This window comes from Cryptotermes secundus, unplaced genomic scaffold (assembly GCF_002891405.2).
Source record: "Cryptotermes secundus unplaced genomic scaffold, Csec_1.0 scaffold590, whole genome shotgun sequence".
Lineage (NCBI taxonomy): Eukaryota > Metazoa > Arthropoda > Insecta > Blattodea > Kalotermitidae > Cryptotermes > Cryptotermes secundus.
Genome location: NW_019721768.1, coordinates 42,014 through 49,630, shown reverse-complemented (window position 1 = coordinate 49,630; position 7,617 = coordinate 42,014). Strand labels below are relative to the sequence as shown.

The window sequence follows — 7,617 nt, the reverse complement described above, 5'->3', positions numbered from 1 at the left end:
ACAAGCAGGATTGCCTCTTTTGAATACTGGCACAATAGTCGCTTCCTTCCATGCATCAGGGAATTGCTGCTGAGACAGGCTCAAGTTAAATATATGCCTAAGCACAGGAATAAAAATTGCCGAACAGCCTTTTATGACAAACCCCGGGATATCATCCGGTCCGACAGATTTAGAGGGTTTTAGTCTCTTAATGGCCTTGCAGACATCCGCATCAGAAACAGGTGCAAGAGACAGGAATTCAGTAGGTTGCGAAAGAGGGGGAGGGTCTGTAGGACAATGGGTATTATAGAGGGATTGAAAATGTTTGGCAAAGGTATCAGCCACGGCAGTAGGTTCATCTAAGTGTACACCATCAACTTGAAGCTGAATGCAACCTAAAGTATGTTTCCTGAAAGAAGAAACGTATTTCCAGAGATGCTGAGGTTGTGTTTTCAGGTCGTTATCTATTGACTTCAGCCATCGAAGCCTGTCGGTTTTGATAGCGCTTTTAACAAGCTTACGATAGAAAATGAATTTGTCATAATAGTGATCAGTTTGTTTCTTTTTAAAGCGACGGTGAAAGTAATTTTTCTTACCAATGTAGTACCTTAAGGAACTAGAGTACCAGAAAGGGAATTTAGATTTACGAGTAGGGCAACGAGGAATTGCCTCTTCCATGGCAGCTTGAACAGTGGCGTTCAGGCTGGCAACTGCATCATCAGCGGAAGTAGCTCTATATACTCCTGACCAATCACACGCAGATAGGGTGTTGTAAAGCAGAGTATAATTGCCGGCGGCGAATTTTCGATGGCTGAACTTATAATCAGGATTATAGGTAATATGTGGAAGGTGGACATCAATAATTAAGGGAGGGTGATATGGATCAGGCTTGACCAAATCAGAGTAAGAAGGACCAGGCTTTAGATCGGTGAGATTAGAGAAGACTAAATCAAGTAAGTTATGGTTGTCAACAGCTACAGCATACTGCCGAAGGCCAAGGAGACATGCGGAGGTGTATATAGCATCCCCCTTAAGTTTAGCGTAGTAGTGACAGTTGGGCAGAGGTGATAATAATAATAATAATAATAATAATAATAATAATAATTTTTCATTTTTGACGATGTAGTACGGTAATGCAGTAGATATTGTCGCGTGTTGGGGTGCGTGACTTATAGACAGGGTTTTACATTAGTTGACTGGATTTATTGCACCTTATACATTAACACAGTTCGGGACTACAGGCAGTACAGCGCTATCGATATTATACACACTTTACGGTTCACCGTTACACATGCACTAGGGTTCTCAGTCTTCACTAGTCGTATCCTAGCAACGGATTTGTCACAGTTTCACTGTAACTTCAAATCACATATGAAGTCTTCTTTGCACCTCTCAGCTCCTTTCTTCCCGTTTATTCTGTCATCTTCGACTGCCGTCTCCAGAATTCTACCCAGTTCCCTACTACTACTGTTGTACTCCTCCAAGCGACCTTGTTTGTCACTTTAAAAATCTTCGGCACGGACCCCACGGAAAAAACCGTCCTCTATTGTCANTTCTGAGCAGGTATATACACTCTGCAGTGACAAAATGCCATCAAATAAAATAATAAATATAACTAACTGATTTCATGGAGCCGAGCTTTTCTTGAGAAGCTGCCAGTCGTGCAGCTACTCAACGACTTATTTTATGGAACCCGAAGGTTTATTACCGTGTTCACAAGAGCCGTCCACTGGTCCCTATCCTGAACCAGATCGATTTAGTCCATACCATCCCATCCTGTCTCTCTTAAGATCCATTTTAATATTGTCCACCCACCTACGTCTTGGTCTTCCCAGCGGTCTCTTTCCTTCTGGCTTTCCTACGAATGTCATATATCTATTCCTCTTCGTCCCCTATTGTACTAAATGCCTTGCCCATCTCATCAACCTTGACTTGATCATTCTAATTATACTTGGAGGAGAGTACAAGTCATCAAGCTCCTCATTATGCAGTTTTGGAAGTAATACACGTATATATATATATAAATATATTACTTTAATGNGGGGGGGGGGAGCCTCCGCAAACAAAAATAGAATAAGCATATTTTACTGAGACATTCGCTTCTCTAAAATCACGAGAAGTTAGCTTGCATTTTCATTTATTATAAGAAACAGGAAAACGACTATGATGGCCGACCAATACAAAACAGAATTCCCGTCCAGACAAGAACACTCAAACCAACACACAACAGAACTCTCATCCAGATAAGTACACTCAAACCAACACCCAACAGAAATCTAGCCCCAGTAAGAACATTCAAGGCAACCACAACCAGCAAACCAAACAAAACCAAAAGCAACCCACATAACCAAAATAACCAGAGGCAAGTACAACAAGAGGAAAGAAAACCGCATTACAGTGAGGAGAAGAATCCTTAACCACAACAACCTGTACACCTGAAGATGGCCAGTTAGGCCGAAACATGTAGGGTCAAACAAAGGAATACAAAAAATAGTGAAGGACGTTGCACTTAGACGACAAAAGAATTCCTAAGTCAGATCTACAGAGTGCAACAGGATGCTGAAATATACCATTAATCCGAAGTCAAAGGAAAAGAGGAATGCCGTTACTGCTCGGGACCTCCATATATTGACTGCCCCGGGTCTCCCCCGTGAATGCGACCCTGTTTCTAACAACACAATTAATACAAATCAGAAATAACTTAAGGGAAATATTCATCACAGTTCACAGCCCAGAATATCCCTTCGAGGCACAAGTTAACATAAATCAATTTACATGTGATGTCGCAATCATTGGCCCCTAGAATTATTCCGTCTTACGTCAACAAGCCACGCTACAACACTGGCCAAGGTCTCAACTTTGCCTATCGTGTGAGGAGAAAGTGGGGTGTCACTGTCATTTTGCAGGCAGCAGAGCCAAGATGAGTCCTGAAAAGACAATAACTAATGTACACACAGATCAAGAAGTTCTTCCACTGCTGGGCTTTGTCCATGTTGTAATTAGGATAAGAATAATTTCAGGAAAGCCATATTATAAATCAGTCGAGAACTCATAAAAGAAAGGTAAAGTTATTCCTGTAACAGGCCGTGAAGGCCCGTAGGGTTTTGAGATGTCGAGGTTCCCACATTTTCTCTAGACAATCGGCTCACTGATAGCAGTAAAGCTGTCAGCCGGCCGCCCTTTACCCTCACGAAGATACATGGTACTCATTTCTGTTAGAGGCTGAGTTGACCCCAGGACCATAGTGCGACTGGAAGAATTAGGCAAATTGAAAAATCCAATTACCTCATCGGGATTCGAACCCGGTACCTTCCGGCTTGAAGCATAGTGCCTCAACCAATTACGCTACAGCGTGCCTGTTTTACTCGTAATTAATGATTCATCGGCAACGGAATTAGCATCAAACTTACGCTACAAAACGCTCTAGACTTTTATTCGGAAGGTATCGGGTTAGAATGGCTAAGAATATGCAATTTGGAAAATCCGTACAATTGCAAATTAATTGAACATAAGTGGTACAGTCAGTCATTTCGTGGACTGTGGTTGTATCGCATCATATTACAAGATATTCACACACACTTACGCAGATTCGGATAGCAACCTGGCACATAACCAAAGAATCCATGAAGATCTACAAATGAACACAGTCCTCAGTGAAATAAAATGACTTTAAGAAAATTAGAAAGCCACACTAATGTACTAGCAGTGAACCTACTAAGACAGTAGCGAAACTACACAAAGACTTAAAAGATACATCGTCCTAATTCTACCAGACAGACCTGAGTAAACCCCCAATAAAAATGAAAATGATACCTAAGTAAACAAAAAAAAGAATATGAGTTACGCCACTAGACCTAACTCATTCACGAACCAGTACTCAATGAACATATACATTTATTGCGTACTCTGCAGATTATGGATAATAAATGTGTGGGGCGTGAAATCTCTGTCAATTTCCTTTACACCCACCAGAGTTACACGTCCAGCCTATCATAACCTCTAAATCAATCTTTCACAATCAGTATACCCTGACAATCTGCTTGAGGGAACGTGAGACCTCAAGATTAATGAGTTCAGTCACACAGAAACTTCCGTATGTAAGAAAAGATACAATTTGGGACAGTCGCACAATAAATAATCAAAAAGAAACAAATTAGACGCTACCACCAACAACGAATAAAAACAAACGTTGACACAGTAGTGTCTATGTTGTTTCTTTTTTATTATTTGTTGTGCGACTGTTCCAAATTATATTTTTTCGTGTATGACAAAAAAAGGATGCATACGATAAAGATTTTAAATACTTCCGTACATTGTAATAATAAAGAAAAAAAAAACCTTTAAAGTTAGTCCGGTCGGATGGGGTAAATTTCTGCTGACCTTCGCCAGCGCAGTCAAGCTTGGTTTCGATTCCTATCGATACCCATCAACATTTAATTGTTCTTTCCAGGACTTTAACGTATTCTGAAATGGGACTTCCCCTTCGAGATGAAGGGTCAGAATAATAACAGTCATTTTCACTATATGTTAGCGCAATCGGTACAGCGGCTGTCTACGGGCTGGACGACCGAGGGATGGGAATTCGAGTCCCAGCAGAGTCAAAAACTTTCTCATCTCCACGCCGTCCAGACCGGGTCGGGGCTGCACCCAACTTCCTATCCAATGGGTGCCGGGGGCTCTTTCCCCGGGGATAAAGCGGCTGGGACGTGAAGCTCACCACTCACCTCCACCTAGTGCCTAGGTCAAGCAAATGTGAACCTGTTAGTTCAGCAACGGGACAACTTTAACCTTTACAGGTTACTGCCACAAAGTGCAGCATATGTACCAGCTGTGTGCGCTTTACAAAACTCTTGATGCTCATGGACACAGAGTTGAGGAGGTGGGTGGAAGGGAGATATCAGTGAAGAAACACAGTTCCAAGAACATCATCTATGGGAAATCCCTGCACTAGAGGTTCATTACGTCAAATGCTTCATAGCCATAAATAAGCCTCGTTATTCATTTAACGGTCGGTCACGGTAGCCGAGCGGTTTAAGGCATGTACTGTCTTCGCTCGCTTGGAAACCGGGATCGTGGGTTCGAATCCCACTCAGGGCATGGATGTTTAGTTTGTGTATGTGCGTTTTTCTGTGTTTGTGTACAGGTAGAGGCCTTGCGACGAGCTGATTACCCGCCCAAGGAGTCCTACCGACTGTGTAAGATCTAGAAGAACTGAAGTGAACAGAGAAGTTCATGGAGGTAGGCCTAGGCCCACTGGGGCTTTAGTGCTAAGGAAAAAAAATCATTTAACGAGTTGAATAATTAGAATGTACCGAAGGAAGACAACGGATGGAAAATAACGTGTTGGCTGTTTTGTGAAACTTAAATGACACACACAAAATCTGAGAGATGGATACATTTCCATGTTTGTACGATAGTCGTCATTATATTGTCTGTTTAAAATCGCAATATAAATGCGCTATTTGAAGTCTGCAGTGGAAGCGTATGTAGTGGGTCCAGAACGGGGTGCACTCAGCCTCGTGAGGATAATTGAGGAGCTATTTCAAGGAAATAGCGGCTCCGGTCTAGAAAACCGAGATTAATGGCCGTGGGGATCCATTGGGCTGACCACGCGACAGCCTCTATCCGCTAAAGTTGGCACTAACTTCGCCGACAAGCGGCGGTCGCTCGGTCGGTAAAGTTCGCTTGCGGAATACAGGCCGCGGAGTCTGTTTTTGTTTTATTGGAAATGTATTTATATGCAGCATAAAGTCAGTAATTTTTGGTTTGCGTGTAATTCTACGGGCCCAAAGATGAACACTTTAATGTGACAAATATGCACTTAATCAGAGTAAGAACGAATGTTTTGTGGTGAGGTTGTTTTTTACAACAGATTCTTAGAAATATGGTGACATGTGCGTTTGTTCATATCACCAATATGGATGGCATGTATCATGAAGTCGTGTCTCTCACAGAAACATGCAAGTAGAGTCCTCACGCAGTGTAGTGCAACAAGGCTCTTAGTCACTCCAAGAAAAAGTTTAATTCTGATAGAAACCGGCATAAAGTAAGCAGCAAGCAAATCCTGCTTCATATTCAACATAAACAAGCAGAAGTTTGGAATACTTTTTATATACGTAAAGAAGACAAAATTGTCTCTCTGCTTAATTAATTAAGCACTACGCCATGAAGACGTATCGAGGAGTGGATGTATAGACCCACCTTTTCTTGACCTCGGCACTAGTTGGAGGTAAGTGGTCAGCTTCACGCCCCGGCCGCTACACCACCGGAGAAAAAGCCCCCTTTACACATTGCATAGAAGACTGAGCTCTAGAACCGGTCTGGATGACATGGAGAATTGAAAATTCTTGGCCCCACCGGGAGTCAAAACTCTAACCCCTTGGTCGTCTGGCCCACAGCCGGTCTCTAACCGACTGCGCTATCCCGGTTATCGGAAAACCTTATATACATATATATATATATCGGTAAAATAATTCAGGACTAGACTTCATAACTATTTGCTAACGCTTCAAATTAAACACCATCCAAGTACACATAATTACTCGTAGCCTCTTATGACTAATATAATGGATTATGCTTCATAATGGTTATTATAATGTAAACAAAAGCTCTAAGGCTTAACGAGAAATGGAACCGATTACTATATAATAATCTGAAGGAAATACCACCGCTTTTTAAGGGGAAAAATACATAATTCTACATTATTGATGCACTTAATCTGCGCTCCGATTGGAGTAGTTGATAGCATTGTCTTGTCGTATACTGCTTCTACAAACAGCCGCTTAACATTCGTAAGTGGCTGCTATTTCAACTTCCCAAAGCCGACTTATGGCATCAGACAATTTCAATTTCCTTGCAAGATATGCCAACTGATGTACAGTTTCTAAGCTACAGCTCTACGATGTCAAATTCAGAGCAGAACAGATAAAAAATACAAATATTTGGCTTTAAATTCTACTGCCTCAGCATATACAGGTATTTGTGTGAATAAATCTGGTGTACTGTTTCTAGGCTCAGAGTTTTATCACAAATGTACAACATTTTGCGCTCAATACAGAAAAGTCAACAGAACCGATAACACAGCTATCAGCCTTTCATCCTTATCTATTCCTACCTACCACCTGAAGATGCTGGATATGTCCTCGGAAGCTTCATTCCCACAACATACAGTCTGTAATTAATTCAACACAATATTTCAGGTAAATAATGTATGTGTAAGAATTGATAATTCTAAGGTACATGTGTCAGATACGGAGTCATTGCAGAGCTGTTGAGGAAAGGATCAAAACAAAAGGATATAAATACTGAGATGAAACACAGAAATAGGAATAACTGCATATGTTCACATCACCTTGTATGTTAATTTAATAAAATGTGCTTATGTCATGCAACACAAATGCACATACACAGGTCCGCACACAGTGTATATGACACAATGACATCAAGATCTTGATTCAAGACAAATATTCTGAAATGTTTTGAACTACAAATAATTTGACAACATATGAAGTATTTCTTCAGTTGTGTTTTGATTACTTTTGGTGATGTAGTTTCTAGAAATAACCTAAGTGCTGGATATGGGGCATGAATTGAATGTTTGCTGTATGGCACTCTTGTTCCTTGTTTTACAACCCCCCC

At 41.2% G+C, this 7,617-nt stretch overlaps 1 protein-coding gene across 3 annotated transcripts in view; it reads left to right on the top strand.

The window, feature by feature from the left end:
• Window positions 1-5,184: 5,184 nt before the first annotated feature.
• LOC111875727 (receptor-interacting serine/threonine-protein kinase 4) overlaps window positions 5,185-7,617 on the top strand; it is a 9,393-nt gene continuing 6,960 nt past the window's right edge. For 2 of the 3 annotated variants that reach the window (XM_023872205.2, XM_033750185.1), the window contains exon 1: window positions 6,993-7,178. The gene's annotated coding sequence lies outside the window, so the exon portion shown is untranslated. Of the gene's footprint in view, window positions 5,218-6,992; window positions 7,179-7,617 lie in introns of those variants that run through there. The other variant, XM_033750184.1, reaches the window with a different exon arrangement.